We start from the raw sequence: 20,808 nt of genomic DNA on the forward strand, positions 1-20,808 counted from the left end.
CAAAGTTCTGGTGTTTTTCACATTGATTTCTGCCTATTATATGTGTTTGGAATGGCTGTATCTATTAAGTAAGTTGTTCTTGCAAGTTTATCCTGTGATATTATATCCAGAAAGTTAATATGGTTTGCCCTATCTGTAATAATGGATCGATTGTAATACAACTTGTAGGACTCTGACTCTAAAGCTAGACCAGGCTTGTTTTTATAGTAAGGTATGGTGTCTTTTATGAGTTTGCATTTTAAAGCAAGATTTTGGTGATCAATGTTTGCTACTTGATTCTGCCTGTGTAAGTAATCAGGTTGAGTTGAACTGCTGCAGGATCCTATAATATGTTGGATTGTTTCTGGTTTCTCTTGGTATTTTCTGCATTTATTGTCATGAATTTGTGGGTCTTTTATTATGTATTTTTGATCATTTTTTTGTGTTAACCACCTGGTCCTGTATTGCCAAAAGGAACCCTTCTGTTTCTGGGAAGAGGGCCCAACTCTGAGCCAGGCATTTGACACTTCCTTGTTGACATCTAGTCCTCTCAGATCACGAAGTTATCTTCCATGGAGCGTCATGTTCTTCAGTTGGTTAACTTTTTCTTCAATAGTGATAATTTATTCATTTTTCAGGGTTGTGTTTTCAGTTAATTTAGTAGGGTATACTTCTTACCAGAATTGTATATGCTTGCACAGAGTGCTGAATGTGTTTTTGTAGATGAAAGTATATCCTTAGAAATTTTATCTAATTGTTGTGTACATTTTTAATGTTTGTTATTTCTCTTCCCCCTCTGTCCTAGTGCATTAATCTAAATGCGTTTGAGTGTTTTCTAAGATGTATCGTTTCAGTCCTTATTTTTCTTTGTAAGTTGTCAAGGTTGGTTTCAAACCAAGATATTATGCCAAATTAATACATTAATTTTGGTACAGCACAAGAGTTTATTGCCTTTGTTATATTTTTACTGGTGAGGTCTGGCAGATTTTCTTAAGCCTTCAAGTAAATTCTGTTGAAACTTTTCGCACTATGATCCACTTGGTTTGTTTGTTGATATACCCAGATGCTGATATGTTTCATATTCATCCATCAGCTGTATTGTACCCTGCTGCTCTGTTTTATATTCTACTATCTCTATCTTTATGATTAATGTTCCGCTCTTAACTAGTACAAAGTTCATGTTTATATCTTTAGAAAATAGTTGTACTATTTGAATTAATTGCTATTATTATCATTAATATTAATTATTTTTACTTACTTTTTCTATTTGCATAGTTGTTGTCTTTTGCTTACTGGTTGTCCATCCCGTTGGTGCAGTCTTTCATTGATTCTATTATGGTATTGGATTTACTGAGTACACCTGCAAGAAAATGAATCTCAGGGTTATATATGGTGAGATATATGTACTTTGATAGTAAATTTACTTTGAAATTTCAACTTTTGAACCCACCAGGATTCATTGGACAGCATTTTCCAAACCCATAACCTCTACTAGCTAGAAGGACAAGGGTAGTAAAAACATATTTAAGGTGGGGTGTTATATGGGAGGCAGGGTTTAGGTGTTGGCCAACATTGTGGACTGAAGGCCCTGTACTGTGCTGTACTGTTCTATGTTCTATATTCAATCACCACCTGGAAGTTGCCCTTCTAGCCACACACTATCCTGAGTTGGAAATGTGTCACTGTTCCCTCTCCATCAGTGGGTCAAGATCCTTAACTCTCTCCTTAACAGCATTGTGGTTATAACCACACCTCAACGACTGAAGCAATTCAAGATCGCAGCTCACTACATGACTTCTCAAGGGTGACTAAGGATGGTTAACCAAAGGGTAACTGAAGTCCATATAATTTGAATGAATATAAAAATATTTGTGCAATGGAATATTTTTCATAACTGAAGATTCTCTAGAACTTAGAAATTATTATAGTCCTTTTTAACATTCTGCTTCAGTGGGTACATCTGTACTAAAGGATATTTGACAACAGTTATTCATTATTAGAATTCTGTCTGACCTATATACTTACAGCTTACATTTGGAAAATGGATGAAAAAAACTGAAGAGAGAATTTGTTGAATGAGTGGAAGTACCTACAATGGATAATCTTACCTTGGATAATTCCGACTTTGAGCACGCATTGTTGAAAAGCTTTGGGGAAATATGGCTTCTGCAAATACCATTTCAGCTGTTGTGACCCAGCAGTTGTGTCTTTTTGTGGAATCTGCTCTGGCAACAACTTCCACCATAGCTGTTCAACTGTGAGCAGGCTTTATGTCACATGCTCCTTTCAAAGCACCTCAGAGGACATCAGAAATTTCAGTCAACCTGGCCTACACAAATGGACTAATCATGTCACCGACAGTATGTTTGCTCAATCAAATATCTTAAGTCTCTGCTTCCTGTAAAACCAAAGTAGAATGAAGCAGCCTTTCTTTTATTTCTGTGTTTTCAGGAGTTCTCAACTCATGAGATCATTCAGGACCCTGGCCTCTGCTCATTGCCTTCAGTGAACTACAAATGATTCCAGCCCATCATTCTATATTGGTCTCAAAGGATTATTGATGTCAACACTCGGTTTCCATGCAGTATTTATATACTTGATCTATTAAAAGTTAGGGGGAAGAAGGGTTGTGTTTGTGTGTGTGTGTGTGTGTGTGTGTGTGTGTATCTGTGTGTGTGGGGGGGTGTCTGTAGTTGATGACGGTGGGTGTTGGAATCCTTTAAATTAACTACAAAGACCTGGGCCCTGTCTGGTGTTTAGAGGACTTTCTGTATGTGTGAGTGGGTGGTGGGTGGCTAGGAGGGAGAAAAGTGGCTTGTTTTCTTGTTGTTATTTTGTACTGTTGTTCTGCTGAATATTGTGGGCATGCAATGTTGGCACTGGATTATGTGATGGCATTTGTGGGCTACCTCCAGCACATCCTTAGGCTGTGCACCAGCAACTTTGATGTGCGTTGCACATCCTTAGGCTGTGTTGGTTGTTAGCACAAACACCACATTTCAGTGTATGTTTTGATGAACTTGTGATAAATAAATGAATTTGAATCTGAATCTGAAAGTCTCAAAGTCCAGGAGTAGGACCAAGAACTAAAATGTTTTAAAACTTCCAAATTGACCTTGGAGGGAACTCCTGTAAATAAATTGGAGAAAGAAAGACTAGATTCATGAAGTAAATGAGCTTACAGCACTGTTTATATGGTAGAGGAGCATTTCCTCCAGGCCTAATAAGCACACCTCTTTGCATGACTTGTCTTCACTAATGACCACCATGAAGGAAAGAAGGACGAGAGGAGAATTGATAGACATGTACAGGACCAGAATAGTTTATTATCACTTACATAGGTCATCCAATTTGTTGTTCTGTAGCAGCACTACAGTATTTGATATAAAAATTACCTTAAGACAGATAGTGAGTTAATGTTCATGGGTTCATGGAACATTCAGAGATCTGATGGCCAAGGGGAAGAAGCTGTTCTAGGAGCATTGAGTGTGGATATTCAGGTTCTTGTACCTCCTCCCTGATGGTAGAGGGAAGGTTTTCTCAGTAGTGAATGGTTCAAGGACAATGATTTAATATTTTAGGAAAAGATATAAGGGAGATGTAAAGAAAAGTACATAAGTAGAGGGTGAATATGATCAGGAGCTTACTGTTTGTATAAATGGTGAAACTTTCATAAGTAAATTGGAGTCACAAGTGAGAAAATAACCTGCAGGGTTATGGAATAAAATTGTGAGATGTAACTGAAGCGATTGCATTACTAGGAACCAGTAGAGTTAATAGGTTGAACAGCCGTCTCTTGTTTTGTAATGATTCTGTAATTGCGTAATTCCAGCTTGTACCTGCTTAGCTGGTGCTTTCATGCCTTGCAGGCAGCAAGTCTGCTTATCAGTCTCTCTCTGGATTTTGTATGAGAAACTATTAGAAGGAGCAAATAAACCCCATCCAGGCCGTAGGCATGACTTGTAGAAGGTGGGATTTTTCGGACAGGCCCATAATGTCCAGTATTTAATAGGAGATCTCTCAAGCAGCATGGGTACATTGGGCCAAACTATAATTGTGGACACTTTCTTAAACAATATTAAATAAATGGAAGAAGGGAAAAACAGTCAGATTTTTGGTTATCTGATTTTTTGGATAGCTTTGCAGTCTTCAAAATCTATGTATTATAGACTATAATACCGTAAGACTTGAGAGCAAGATAGATCATTCGGTCCATCGGGCTTCTTCTGCTATCTAATCATGGATGAGCTTTGTTCTCAACCCTATTCTTCCCCTTTCTTCCCATAACCCTTAACGCCCTTACCAATCATAAACCTACCAATCTCTGCCTTAAATATACGCAATAACTTGGCATCCACAGCCCTCTGTGGCAATGAAATTCACAGATTCCCCACCCTCTGGTGAAGTAATTCCTCCTCGTCTCAGGTCTAAACGGATGTCCCTTTATTCTGAGCTATGCTGTCAGGTCCGAGATTCTCCTACAAATGAATGTCCACTCTATCCAAGATATTCAATATTTGATAAATTTCAATGAGGTCCCACTTCATCCTTTTGAACTCTGTTGAGTACAGGCCCAGAGCCATTAAAGTCTCTTCATACATTAAGCTTTTTATTTCTGGATATTCTTGGGAACTTCCTCCATATTCTCTCCAGGGCTGGCATATTGTTCCTTCAGAATTGCACACAATATTCCTATTGTAGTCTGACCAAACCTTTATGAAGTTTCACTACTATATATTGTATATCCCACATTAAGTATACATTCAGTGGCTACTTTAATATGTACACCTAAAAGACCCAGTCGACATTTGTATATTCCATGGCAAATACTAACTAAGTTGTTGCAGTGCATTTTCAACAATGTGCAATATTCAGAGCAAAACATTCCCATCCAATGGATCAGATCAAAGCTCCACAATCCTATCATATTTAGCTGTGAATAATGATAGACAATTGCGCACTTCTGATGCCAGAGTTTCTTTCACCTTATACAGGGCACAAATAAAAAATATGATAGAATACTCTCCTCTTGCCTAGAAGAGCTCGGTACCAACAATTCTCACAAAACTTGATATCATCCAGGAGAATTAATTGGCATTACCTGCCACCTCTAAAATTCCTCCCCTCCAACTTGCTCATCTGCAAAATACTTTGCAGTTGCTCCTGTAGGCTAACTTGACAGCATCTCCTAATCCCCCAACCTCAACGATTAAGGTGGACATGAACTGTAGGGTAACTCAGGTTAATTAAACCCAAAACTGGAACGTTAGAAAGTTCTACCTGCGGAGAGATGAAAACGAGGTTTACTGATTTTAAAAAAAAATTTGGAAAAGCAAAACGCTATGGGAGGGAGGGGCGGGCCGATGCAGGATGGACAGGGAGAGAAATGCAGCAACTATTAGAAGCTGAAGACATGAACTGTTAAGAGTGGAATTAGTAGTGAGTATCTTTACCCTACTAATTTGAAACCCTCAGGGTGAAACCGCTGGAGTAGAGACAATAGCAAAAAAAGATTTATTGAAGCTACAGCTACAACATGCAGCAGTTTTAATGAGACAATATTGGCAGAAACGAGTGTCCAAAATACCTACCATGTAGTCGGGAATTAGTTCTGCGACATCGTACCAAGGCATTTGGTCAAGTTTTGTACAAGTTTGTGAATTGACTTTCTGTGGATGATAAACTATTTCATTCCAATGAATCCAAGAAACACGATGGTGAGCCACGGAAGATGAAGCAGCAGTGCGGGAATGAAATGTGTAACGATGCAAAGGATTTAATACCGTTGGATGTATAAGTTTATTTTTATTAGAAGATTCTGAATTTGATTTTCTGCAAGAACTGAATATTTTTGCAAAGACTTTGATAAGTTACTGAATGAGATTTACTTTGTTTAAAAGTGATGTCGGAGAACTGTCATGAAAGGTGTTAAACTGTGTATATATAATTTTTGAATTTGAATTTGAATTCGAGGAATATGAAGAATGTAAAGAGAATCTTAAGAAAGAAATTAGAAAAGCTAAAAGAAGATATGAGGTTGCTTTGGCAAGTAGGGTGAAAATAAATCCAAAGGGTTTCTACAGTTATATTAATAGCAAAAGGATAGTAAGGGATAAAATTGGTCCTTTAAAGAATCAGAGTGGACGGCTATGTGCGGAGCCAAAAGAGATGAGGGAGATTTTGAACAATTTCTTTTCTTTGGTATTCACTAAAGAGAAGGATATTGAATTGTGTAAGGTAAGGGAAACAAGTAGGGTAGTTATGGAAACTATGATGATTAAAGAAGAGGAAGTACTGGCGCTTTTAAGGAATATAAAAGTGGATAAGTCTCTGGGCCCTGACAGGATATTCCCTAGGACCTTGAGGGAAGTTAGTGTGGAAATAGCAGGGACTCTGACAGAAATATTCCAAATGACATTAGAAATGGGGATGGTGCCAGAGGATTGGTGTATTGCTCATTTTGTTCCATTGTTTAAAAAGGGTTCTAAGAGTAAACCTAGCAATTATCGGCCTGTGAGTTTGAAGTCAGTGGTGGGTAAATTGATGGAAAGTATTCTTAGAGATGGTATATATAATTACCTGGATAGACAGGGTCTGACTAGGAACAGTCAACATGGATTTGTGTGTGGAAGGTCATGTTTGACAAATCTTATTGAATTTTTTGAAGAGGAAAGTTGGAAAGTTGACGAGGGTAAAGCGGTGAATGTTGTCTATATGGACTTCAGTAAGGCCTTTGACAAGGTTCCACATGGAAGATTAGTTAGGAAGGTTCAATCATTAGGTATTAATATTGAAGTAGCAAAATGGATTCAGCAGTGGCTGGATGGGAGATGCCAGAGAGTAGTGCTGGGTAACTGTTTATCAGGTTGGAGGCCGGTGACTAGTGGTGTGCCTCAGGGATCTGTACTGGGTCCAATGTTGTTTGTCATATATATTAATGATCTGGATGATGGGGTAGTAAATTGGATTAATAGAACATAGAACATAGAATAGTACAGCACAGTACAGGCCCTTTGGCCCACAATGTTGTGCTGAGCCTCAAACCCTGCCTCCCATATAAGCCCCCACCTTAAATTCCTCCATATAGTAGTCTCTTAAACTTCACTAGTGTATCTGCCTCCACCACTGACTCAGGCAGTGCATTCCACGCACCAACCACTCTCTGAGTAAAAAACCTTCCTCTAATATCCCCCTTGAACTTCCCACCCCTTACCTTAAAGCCATGTCCTCTTGTATTGAGCAGTGGTGCCCTGGGAAAGAGGCGCTGGCTATCCACTCTATCTATTCCTCTTATAATCTTGTACACCTCTATCATGTCTCCTCTCATCCTCCTTCTCTCCAAAGAGTAAAGCCCTAGCTCCCTTAATCTCTGATCATAATGCATACTCTCTAAACCAGGCAGCATCCTGGTAAGTCTCCTCTGTACCCTTTCCAATGCTTCCACATCCTTCCTATAGTGAGGCGACCAGAACTGGACACAGTACTCCAAGTGTGGCCTAACCAGAGTTCTATAGAGCTGCATCATTACATCGCGACTCTTAAACTCTATCCCTTGACTTATGAAAGCTAACACCCCATAAGCGTTCTTAACTACCCTATCCACCTGTGAGGCAACTTTCAGGGATCTGTGGACATGTACCCCAAGATCCCTCTGCTCCTCCACACTACCAAGTATCCTGCCATTTACTTTGTACTCTGCCTTGGAGTTTGTCCTTCCAAAGTGTACCACCTCACACTTCTCCGGGTTGAACTCCATCTGCCACTTCTCAGCCCACTTCTGCATCCTATCAACGTCTCTCTGCAATCTTCGACAATCCTCTACACTATCTACAACACCACCAACCTTTGTGTCGTCTGCAAACTTGCCAACCCACCCTTCTACCCCCACATCCAGGTCATTAATAAAAATCACGAAAAGTAGAGGTCCCAGAACAGATCCTTGTGGGACACCAGTAGTCACTTCACATAATTGAAGAATGCCTTGGGATTTTCCTTTACCCTACTTGCCAAGGCCTTCTCATGCCCCCTTCTTGCTCTTCTCAGCCCCTTCTTAAGTTCCTTTCTTGCTTCCCTATATTCCTCAATAGACCCATCTGATCCCTGCTTCCCAAACCTCATGTATGCTGCCTTCTTCCACCTGACTAGATTTTCCACCTCACTTGTCACCCATGGTTCCTTCACCCTACCATTCTTTATCTTCATCACCAGGACAAATTTATCCCTAACATCCTGCAAGAGATCTCTAAGCATCGACCACATGTTCATAGTACATTTCCCTGCAAAAACATCATCCCAATTCACACCCGCAAGTTCTAGCCTTATAGCCTCATAATTTGCCCTTCCCCAATTAAAAATTTTCCTGTCCTCTCTGATTCTATCCTTTTCCATGATAATGCTAAAGGCCAGGGAGCGGTGGTCACTGTCCCCCAGATGCTCACCCACTGAGAGATCTGTGACCTGACCCGGTTCATTACCTAGTACTAGATCTAGTATGGCATTCCCCCTAGTTGGCCAGTAAGTATGTAAGTTAGTAAGTATGCAGATGATACTAAGATAGGTGGAATTGTGGATAATGAAGTAGGTTTTCAAAGCTTGCAGAGAGATTTAGGCCAGTTAGAAGAGTGGGCTGAAAGATGGCAGATGGAATTTAATGCTGATAAATGTGAGGGGCTACATTTTGGTAGGGCTAATCAAAATAGTACATACATGGTAAATGGTAGGGCATTGAAGAATGCAGTAGAACAGAGGGATCTAGGAATAATGGTGCATAGTTCCCTGAAGGTGGAATCTCATGTGGATAGGGGGGTGAAGAAAGCTTTTGGTATTCTGGCCTTTATAAATCAGAGCATTCAGTATAGGGGTTGGAATGTAATGTTGAAATTGTGCAAGGCATTGGTAAGGCCAAATTTGGAGTATTGTGTACAGTTTTGGTCACTGAATTATAGGAAAAATGTCAACAAAATAGAGAGAGTACAGAGAAAATTTACTAGAATGTTACCTAAGTTACAGAGAAGGGTTGAACAAGTTGGGTCTTTATTCTTTGGACTGTAGAAGGTTGAGGGGGGATAGATAGAGCTGACGTGGATAGGCTTTTTCCACTGAGAGTGGGGGAGATTCAAAGAAGAGGACATGAGTTGAGAATTAAAGGGCAAAAGTTTAGGGGTAACATGAGGGGGAACTTCTTTACTCAGAGAGTGGTAGCTGTGTGGAACGAGCTTCCAGCAGAAGTGGTTGAGGCAGGTTTGATGTTGTCATTTAAAGTTAAATTGGATAGCTATACGGACAGGAAAGGAATGGAGGGTTATGGGCTGAGTGCAAGTCGGTGGGACTAGGTGAGAGTAAGAGTTCGTCATGGCCTAGAAGGGCCGAGATGGCCTGTTTCTGTGCTGTAATTGTTATATGGTTATATATGGTTAAAGGGATATGAATACCAAACAACTGCCAATAAATATTTCAGTTAGAATTTAAACTTGTAAATATACTGCCTGGAACTGAATCTGAAGTTAGCTATGGTACTTGAGAATAGAAATTATATTTGGTTTTCTAACCAACTAGGGATAAGTAAAAAGGAAAGTTTAGTCTGCAGACTTTTAAATAGGGAATAACACTAGATCTAATTTGTTAGATAAATTGGAGTAACAAAGGTTATTCTAATGAATATCACTGATTCTAATTAAAAAGTTATTTGTTGTGGTTTGATATCTAAGATTTGGAACCTAAACAGAATGTAGAATTTGGAATTGTTTGTACTCATGTAAATACTTTGTACCTATTGTTTTTTTCTTACAAACGAAACCTTATTTCCAGAAGTATGTGGTTTCTATTCACTGCCTCCTTCCGATACCTGGATTCTTCTGATGGTCTATTAGCACCTAGAGTAATTAGATTTTCTCTGAAGAGTGTGACGACTAGTCAGACACATAAAGGCTGGTGCTACACAGATGTTACAGTAGACACACAGGAACCTTGCCACAATAGTTTCCCTATGAAGTCATACACAATTCTGATCTGGGAGTGATATTGCATGTCCTTCATCACTGATGAGTCTAAATTACTGGAGCGAAGGTGGATGAGAGGAGACTTGATAGCGAAATATATGATGATTAGAGGCACTGATAGAATGGATAGCCTGTGCCTTTTCGCAGGGCAGAAATACAAGAGGGTTAGAAATGGCTAATATTTTAAGGTGATTGGAGGGAAGTATAGAGGTATGTCAGAAGTATGTGTTTTACACAGAGAGTGATGGGTGTGTGGAACACACTGTCAGGGATGGTGGCAGAAGCAGATACATTAGAGACATGTAAGAAACTCTTGGATATGCATATGGATGAAAGAAAAGTGGGGGGGCTATCTGGGACAGAGGCATCTGATTGATCTTGTAGTAAGTTAAAAGGTTGTTACAACATCACGTACCGTGCAGTACAGTTATACTTTCTATTTTCTGTGTACTAAACCTAGGAACACCCTGCCAATAGCATTGTGAATTACCTTCACCAGAAGGATCACAGCAGTTCAATAAGGTGGCTCATTACCAGCTTCCCAAAGGCAGGTAGGAATGGACACTAAATACTGTCCTGCAAATGATACCATGATTTTGACAATGAATAAAAAGCAATGTAATGTTTGTAATAGCAGAGATTATGAATTTGCAGCTTATTTCACTTCACTGCCAATTTTAAAGTAGTTGCTTTTACATTTAACACTGTCCATTTTGACATGCTCAATGTCCAACAGGCAAGGTTTGGGAGGTCAGCAGTACCTGCCCAAGAATGTTTACCTCTGACCTTTTCTGTTCCTTTGTATGATTTCAATAGATACTTGCTATTTCAATCTACGTATTGAGAAACACCTTCTACAAGTAGATGTTCCCTGTGCAGTTTAAATATGGTATTTTCTTGTGGATAATGGTACAAAGGCTGATGTTGTATCATGTCTTCGAAGTCTTTCTGGATCCAGAATAAAGTCATAGAAATAGAAGGCCTAAGGAGCAACTAATGCTTACAGAAAATATTTAGTTCAAAACAGTGTAAAAGAAGAAACTTCAAAGCTGCAACCTCTTTAGGCAGTTAAAAAGATCCTTTGATTTCCATACGTTTGTCTGTTAACATTTTATTATGCAGCTTCAACAACTGTCACTTGCTTTTACTGATAAATCTGGGCCAGATTCAACTAAAATTGTTATTGATGGTCTGGATAACATACAGTATCACTGCATGGTCTTTAACCATTTCTAAGCTTCTCCTGAAATTCAAGTTAGACTGAATATGTCAGGAACTCAGCAAGCAAGGTTAAATCAGGCATTTTATGTATACAGCAACTGCATTTTCAGATTTTTATATTTCGCCAAATTTGGGGAATGTTTTCAGTCCATTTCTTTTCCCTCATGCTGTTTGGTGCTAGATTATTTAACTTCATCTTCATATTAGAGATATTATGGTGTCAAATATTCTAGGTCTATCTATTTGTAGGGAGGTTGGATGGATAAAATCTAACAAGAAATAGACTACATACTCTTTTATCTTTTCAGTGATGTGTCTCCTGGGAAGCTTGAGTCCCAAAGCACTAAGCATATAAATGCCAAAGTGTTCATTTCTAAGGTATGTCTTACTTTAGGAGAGATACTTGGCTGTGAAGAAAATACCTCATTAATTTTGTTATATTTGGCCCAAGAAGAACAGACATTAAACTTAAGCTAATATTTGACACTGCCCATTTTCACACTGAAAAAGAAGGAAAAGATAGGCAGCCTAATTCTTTCACTAAATGATAATCTCCTTGAATAACTGACCAACATTCAGCTAGGTTTTTCAAAGTTGAAGTAAACTTCATAAAACTTATTTGAAGTCCTTTTTGTTGGACAAGCATTTAACATCATAAGACAGAGTTAAACCTCAAATATTTTCTATGGGGAAAGATATCACCACAACAAATAGCTTCACTACATCAGCAGATTGAATGTCTACTATAATATTCAGTCTACAATATTCAAGGGTGTTGAGGATCCTTTACAAGTGCCTGTCAGTGACACACTTCATAAACTTTATTGATCAAAATGAATTGTAGCATGAAGCATGGTCATCGGGCATGTAAGAACAGTTTTGTCACAATTCTACAGTCCAGATTAACTAATGATATTGTTCTGTTGGTGGTAAGTGCAAGTGATTTTTTTTTCTTTCTGTGGGAGTATAGTGAATTGAACTGAGGTCATAGACATGGGAGGATACCAGATGATGTTGTGCTGTTAAAAGTTATTAAGTAACATTTGTCATGACTTAGAACAATGAGGACAATCCATCTAGACCTAATGATTTATCCAAGGCCATGCCTCTAATAGCAGTTTCACACTCTGATATAGGAAAGAGAATCTTGAGACAAACTCCCTGCTGGGAACAGATTGGGTGGTCTAAGAGAAGGGCTCATCTTCATTCTTAATTGCATGGACTGGAAATATTGTTTAAAGGGAAAGTGTATGCCTCAGCAGGCTTTCAGTTTTAAATTTTATAAATAATGATATCTGGAAACTCAGCATTTGTTGCCCTTTGTCAGTATATGTCACTGTTGTGTGAAACAGTTAGTGACAGCTATCTGATAATCTGAAGAGAAGTATCGTTGATTACTAAAGTAGTGACCCACAGACTGAAGCTTCCATTTAAACTGAATTACATTTAACTTCTATGACTGGATATTTGTTGCACTTTGAAAATCAATCACGTGCTTGAAAAGAAATAGAGTTATAGAGTCATAGAACACTACAGCTCAGAAACAGGCCTTTCGGCCCATCTAGTCTGTACCAAACCACTGATCTGCCTATTGACCTGCACCTGTATCATATCCCTCCCATCCATGTACCTAACCACATTTCTCTTAAGTGTTGAAATTGACCCTGCATCCGCCAGTTGTGCTGGCAGCTCATTCTGCACTCTCACCACTATCTGAGTGAAGAAGTTTTCCTTCATGCTCCCCTTAAACATTTCAACTTTCACCCTTAACCCATGACCATTAGTTGTAGTCTTACCTAATATAATAGTTTTATATACCTCTATCAAATCTCACCTCAGTCTTCTATGTTCTAGGGAGTAAAGTCCTAACCTATTCAAACTTTTCCTATAACTCAGGTCCTCAAGTCCTGGCAAAATCCTTGTAAATTTTCTCTGCATTCTATCAATCTATCAATCTTACCTACATCTTTCCTGCAGGTAGGTGACCAAAACTAGACTCAATGCATTGATTTATGAAGGCCAATGTTCCAAAAGATTTCTGTATGACCCTATCCACCTGTGACACTACTTTCAAGGAATTATGAATTTGTATTCCCAGATTCCTCTGTTCTACTGAACTTCTCAGTGCCCTAATCTTCTGCGTGTAAATCTTACTTTGGCTGGGCCTCCGAAAGTGCAACACCTCATACTTACCTGCATTAAATTGTCTCCATCTGCCATTTTTCAGCCCACTTATCCAGCTCAGATCACATTGCAAGATTTGAGTTATCCTCGCTGTCCACTACATCCTCAATCTTGCCATCCACAAATTTGTTGATTTAGTTTACCAAATTATCATCCAGAGCATTGATATAGATGACAAACAACAATGGACATACCTGTGGTATCCCTGTGGCATACCACTACTCACAGGCCTTCAGTCAGAGAGACACTCATCTACCACCACTCTCTGGCTTCTCCCACGAAACTGATGTCTAATCCAATTTCCTACCTCATCTTGAATGCCAAGCAACTGAACATCCTTGACCAACCTTCCATGTGTGACCTAGTCAAAGGCCTTCGTGAAGTCTATGCAGACAACATCCACCATCTTGCATTCAACATCTTTCCTGGCAACATCCTCAAAAAACTCTATAAAATTGGGTAGACATGACTTACACACACAAAGCCATGTTGACTCTCAGTAATCAGACCCTGTCTATCCAAACATTTATATTTCCAGTCCCTTTGAATACCTTCCATTAACTTTCCCACTATTGATGTCAGGCTCACCGGCTTAAAATTTCCTGTCTTATTCTTAGAGCCTTTCTTAAACAACACAACAACATTAGCCATCTTCCAATCCTCTGACACCTCACCTTTGACTAAGGGGTTTTAAATAGCTCTGCTAGGGCCCCTGCAATTTCTGCAGCAGCCTGCTACAGGATCTGAGGGAACACCTTGTCAGACTCTGGGGATTTATACACCTTAATTTGCCTCAAGACTGCCAACACCTTCTCCTCTGTAATTTGTATAGGGTCCATGACCTTGCTTCTGCTTTGCCTCACATCTATAGACTCTGTGTCCTTCTACTGAGTAAATACAGAGTTAAAAAATCTTTTTAAGATCTCCCCTATCTCTTTTGGCTCCATGCATAGATCTGATCTTCCAGAGGTCCAATTTTGTCCTTTGCTATCCTTTTGCTCTTAATGCATCTGTAGAAGCCCTTAAGATTCCTTAAACCTGTTATCCTTGCCTTTTAATCTGACAGGAATATACACTCGGTACTCTCAAAATATCCCTTTGAAGATCTCCCACTTCACAAGTACAGCTTTGCCAGAAAACAATCTACTCCAATTCACACTTGCCAGATTCTTTCTGATACCATCAAAATTGGCCTTTCTGCAATTTAGAATCTTAACCTGAGAAGGCCTATCCTTTTTTAATAATTACCTTGAAACTAATGGCATGATGACCACCAAATGCAAAGTGTTTCCATACACAAACATCTGTCACCTGCCCTGTGTTATTCCCTAATAGGGGATCTAGTATCACACTCTCTCCAGTTGGTACTTTTATGTACTGATTAGGAAACATAGAAAAGCTACAGCACAATACAGGCCCTTTGGCTCACAAAGCTGTGCCAAACATATCCTTATCCTAGAGCTACCTAGGCTTACCCATAGCCCCCTATTTTTCTGAGCTCTATGTACATATAAGACCCTATCGTTTTCGCCTACACCACCACCACCGGCAGCCCATTCCAAGCACTCACCATTCTCTGTGTAAAAAGCTTACCCCTGACATCTCCTCTGCACCTACTTCCAAGTAGGAAACTTAAGGAGACTTTCCTAAACATGTCTGACAAACTCTTTCCCATTCAGCCCTATTAGAGTATAGGAGTCCCAGTCAATATGTGGAATGATAAAGTCACCTGCTATCTGAACCATATGTTTCTTGTGAGTCTGCAATCTCTAAGTCCCACAGACTGTTGGGATAATATAATTCCATTTGCATGGTCATACCTTCTTGTTCCTCAGTTCCACCCATAAGGCCTCACTAGACGAGGTCTCCGGTCTGAACATAAGAAATAAGAGCAGGCCCATCATTTGACAGGCATCTAGCCCATCGAACCTCCTCCACCATTCGATAATTCAATGTCTGTCCTGTCTGAACGCTGCCATGACAACTCCCCTGACCAGCAATGCCACCCTTCCCTATTTAATCTGTCACGTCTAAAACAATGGAACCCCAGAACACTGAGCTACCGTTCCTGCCCCAACCAGATCTCACTATTGGCTACAAAACCATAATTCCACATGCTGACCCATTCCCCAATCTCATTGGCTTATCTACAATACTTGCATTAAAATATACACGGCTCAGAACGATGCTGACCATTTTGATTTTGAATTTGTATATACAGTAGGCTTAACAAATCTTTCTTCACAACCACACCACTATCTGTTCCCATCCTCCTGCAACTGTAGTTTAACCCCCTCCATGCAGCACTAGTAAACTTTCCTGCTAGGATATTAGTCACCCTCCAGTAGAGGTGCAAACCATTCCTTCTGTACAGGTCCCACCTTCCTTGGAAAAGAGCCCAATGATTCAAAAATCTGAAGCTTCCCTCCTCACCATCTCCTTAACCATGTGTCAAACTGTATGATCTTCCTCTCTCTGGCCTCAGTAATATGTGGCATATGTTGCAATTCTGAGATCACAACACTGGAGGTCCTGTCAGTTAACATAGCACCTAATTCCCTGAACTCACTTTGCAGGACCTCATCACCCATTTCCGCCCCCCCCCCCCCCCCCCCCGCCACCGATGTCATTGGTACCAGTGTGGACCACAAACTCTGGCTGCTCACATTCCCACTTAAGAACGAGATTCCCAGATGTGATGTTGCCTCTCAGTCCCAAAGTCAGAGACATTTTGATCTGAGATGCCTCTGACATTGGGACCTGGGAGGCAATATTGTATCTGGGAATCTCGTTCTTGTCCACAGAACCTCCTTTCTGTTCTCCTAACCAATGAATCCCCTATCACTACAACTTGCCTCTTCTCCACCCTTCCCTTCTGAGACACAGAGCCAGACCGTGCCAGAGAATTGATTGCTGTGCCTTTCTTCTGCTAGGTCATCCTCCCAACAGTATCCAAAGTAGTGAACCTGTTGAGGGGAATGGCCACAGTGGCACTTTCTACTGGCTGCCTATCCCCTTTCCCCCTCCTGACAGTTACCTGTGTCCTGCACCTTGAGTGTAATTACTTCCCTGTATGTCCTGTCTTTCAACCCCTCAGCCTCCTGAATGGTCCAGAGTTCATCCAATTTTAGCTCCAACTCCTTTACATAGTCTGTTAGAAGCTGCAGCTAGATGCACTTTTTGCAGGTGTAGTAGTCAAGGACACTGGAGGTCTTCATGCCTTTCCATATTTTGCAAGAGGAGAATTCCACTATCCTGCCTGGTATACCCAATGCTCCAAATATGTAGTAAGAAAGAAAGAAAGAAAGAATAAATAATGAATAAAATCTACCTACAGCTTACACCTCTCCTAAGCCTCAACTCCCCACTCTAAAACTGACCCACTCACACAATGCCCACTCCTACAATAGCCACTTTGCTTAAACCTAACTTCTTCTTATTGGCCCTTGCCGAGTGCCTAATTATGCACACTCCAATGTCTCCTTGGGAACTGTGGTGGACAAAGTCAGGCCACCACCAGAAACAAAACAACATTAAAGCAGGAATGAAAGACAAATTTTCATTTCTATGGCACCATTCACAATCTCAGAATAGCCCATAGCATTTTACAGCCATTTAAAAGCTTTTGAAACTGATAGTGAAACATCAAATTCATTCTGTTAAGAGACATGTAAAACAGTATAATAATACAATTGCAATGTTTTATGTGTTTTTGTTTAAGTTATAAAATTCACCAAATAAAATGTAAAGAAAACAAACATACATTGTGAACCATAGGGTAAGATGATGGGAAGCTGAATCTCACTTGAAAAATGACAGCTGGTATTTGAAGATTCACCAAGGGCTTTGTCCATCTGAGTCTACTTTGATCAGATCTTTAAAAGGTGGCCATCGTTTTCATCTTTGCAAGAGAGGAACAGGTATCGCGTGTTACAGATGGTGTAAAAGTGTGTTAGCAAGGAAGTTACAAAGTGTGTGAATATTAGGAAGTTGAAAGGATCCTATTATGTCTGGAGTTGCTTCAGTATATAGAGTTGCTTCCTCTAATATCTGTTGTCACTTCAAGGTTTCAAAGTAAGTTTATTATCGAAGTACATCCATGTCACCATATTCATTTTCATGTGGGCATACAGGAAAATAGCAATAAATAACAGGAACATGAAATAATAAGATAAAGAGTCCTTGAAAATGAGATAATTGGTTGCAGGAACATTTCAATGTCGAGCCAAGTGAGTGTAGTTATCACCTTCTACTGAACCTGGTGTTTAGAGACCTGAGGCTCTCGTACCTCCTACCTGAAGGCAGCAGCAAGAAGGGAGTATGAGTTGGGTGGTGAGGATCTCCGATGCTGAATGCTGCTTTACGATGACAGTGTTCACTGTGGATGTGCTCAGTGGTGGGGAGGTCTTTACCCATGATGTATTAGGCTGAATCCATTACATTTTGCAGGATTTTCCGTTGAAAGGCATTGGTGTTTCCACATCAGACCGTGATGTAGGTGCTCGATATACTCACCACTTGCCTTCATTCTCTTCTTTATGTCACTTACTAGCAGAAAATATATATTTTACAACTCTTTATAAACACTGAAATTGAAAAGTGAAAACATGAGTTTCTTGGAAATGTACCATCCAAACCTACTGCTTCCTTTCCTTCATTAGGTGTTGCAGGAAAAGAATCTAGAGCACATTAACAGTTCATCATATTTGCCAACATTTAATTAGTTTCTAGGATACTGGTGCTTCTTTTCCTAAATGAAATAACTTCTAATCCTACTTCTAACTGGAAGGAGAGTTACAGCAAATGCCCAGTCAGACTATCACTGAATTATATCACTGGGACAAGGCATGCAGATGTAAAGAGCTATGGTTCTGGGCAGCAGTCCATGCCAAACATGCTAAATTTTGCAACACTGTGTTTTTGGCAGCCTTCTAACAGTTAAGTAATCCTAGGCAATTTATTTGTACTCACCTGATTTCTCCCAAACAGATTGAAGTTCATGACACTATCTTGATTATAAGAAACTATTGGAAACATGTTTCATCCAAGTGACATTTTAATGGTTGGAGAATGAAAGACACTACTGAAGGCATATTTGATGAATGTAGACATCAACTTTCACATTTATGCTGACACAAAATAATCTGCAGATGCTGGGGTCAAAGCAACACTCGCAACACGCTGGAGGAACTCAGCAGGTCGGGCAGCATCCGTGGAAACGTCGACCGATCTTTTCCACGGATGCTGCCCGACCTGCTGAGTTCCTCCAGCGTGTTGTGAGTGTTACATTTATGCTGATATTGCTTAATTATGACCAGCATGACCTCTGCTGACAATCCTTGATGTTAATCTTGAATCTTGTACAATTTCCTCCATTAAACACTGGAAACATCAATGCTAATTTTATTAACTTTGCCACAGGCATTTGTGTAGTGGGATTTCAACTCACAATCTTGAGATTATGTGTCTGGGCAACTGAATTGAATGGGTTTGGAGAAAGCTGATCTGTACCAGAATCTGCATCCCTGCTTGGTTTCATATCCCTTTAAACCCATACTTCGGAAAGTAATTCCTGAAATAAAGTTACAGACATCAAAGTTGCTGGTGAACGCAGCAGGCCAGGCAGCAACTTTGATGTGTGTTGCTTGAATTTCCAGCATCTGCAGAATTCCTGTTGTTTGCCTGAAATAAAGTTACTTATTTTTAAAGGGGATCTGAGGGGGAGATTTTTCACACAGTGGATAGTTAGAATCAGGAATATGCTGTCCAAGGAAGTGGTGAAAACAGGTCCTGTCACATCATTTAGGAAGCATCAAGACAAGTACATCAATTGCCAAAGCAGAGAAGACAATGAAACAAATAAAAATAAATAGGATTTGTATGGAAAAGTACAATGGTCAGTATGGATGTGGTATGTCAAAGGGCATATTTCTGTGCTGTATTTGCATCTACTTGTGGACAGAATTTCATACTTTCATTGTCCTTTGCATTGATTAAACATTTTTAAGCCTCTTGTTTAGCATGATTTTGATATTCAGAAAGTGACCAAACAGTCATGTGTCTAAGTCTGCCATGACATAAACATTCTCCAATCAAGAACAATAAAAATGAATTAAATCATTAAAAATTAAAATATAAAAATATTAAAACATTTTTAAAAAATCACACAATTAATCCAAATTTAAAAAGTGTAAATTCTTGATACTCCATTATTGATTAACAATGCAATTAAAGCTGTGATTAACTTACAATTAATTTTAAACAGTATTGTTAATAGCAATTGATTTTTTAAAGTTGATTGACAGCCCTACTTTTCACCATTTAAACAATAGTTGTATTTATTCTGTTCTGAATCAGAATTGATATTCACAGACTACAATAAACTCGTTCTCTGCCAGTAGTTTTTGTGGACTGCGGACCCTGGATTTTGTGGACAGTGATAATCTGTTTGCAATGACTTTTTCCTTATTCTTGAACATTACGACCCAATCTAATCCACTAATATTGCGTCATTAGCAAACTTTGATATATTCTCTCTATTGTGTTATCTTAGTCATTAATATATCTCTATTGTATCATATGGTACTGATGATACAGGCTTTATACACTATGATATTTTTCTTCTCAGCCATTTTATTATTGAACTGCACCATTTTGTAAACCTGGAAAGATTTGTAACAGTTTTCTCACTGTGCAGAAAATGAGTAAAACCACCAATGCTTCATGGGCTGATTTTCCCATGCTTGCCAGGATTTTTGGCTCATCATTATGCTAAAAGAAAGTTATGTAATAGGAGGAAAATGTATTGCTCAGTCTGTTTTCATCCACATAAAAATCACTTTGGAGTTTGTCACTAAGTTTGCATAGTTAGGGTTCATTATTAAACTTAAACTTATATAAAAAAATCTCTTAAATTCCTTCTTGAATTCCATATTAACTACTTCAATAGACATTTTCTTGTCTACTATTTTACTTACATCTCAAGAATATTTAAATGATTGTTATATATGACTACCATTTACAAACCTAGTTCCAATTTCTCTAAGCGCTATTTCACTTTGTCCTTAATTATAGATTCCAATATCTCCCCTTGACAGATGTTAGACTAAGAGGTCTGTAATTTCCTCAAGTTGGATTTGCAATTTTCTAATATGTAGGGGTAATTTCATATTTAAGAGAACTTTGGGATAAATTATGACTAAAGCTTTTGAAACGTCCTCACCTCCTTCTTTTAAATTCATGGGTTTGGATTCTTTAGGTGCTGGTGATCTATCAACAGCGTCAATGGGCTGGACTTTGCAAATAGTAGTGAGCTGTTTCTACTGGCCAGTGTGACAAGTGACAAGTAACAAGTGAGGTTTATTATCATTTAACTACATACGTGTACTGTATATAACATATATAATGTATATAGAAATGAGACAAC

This window comes from Mobula birostris, chromosome 3, assembly GCF_030028105.1.
Source record: "Mobula birostris isolate sMobBir1 chromosome 3, sMobBir1.hap1, whole genome shotgun sequence".
Classification (NCBI taxonomy): domain Eukaryota; kingdom Metazoa; phylum Chordata; class Chondrichthyes; order Myliobatiformes; family Myliobatidae; genus Mobula; species Mobula birostris.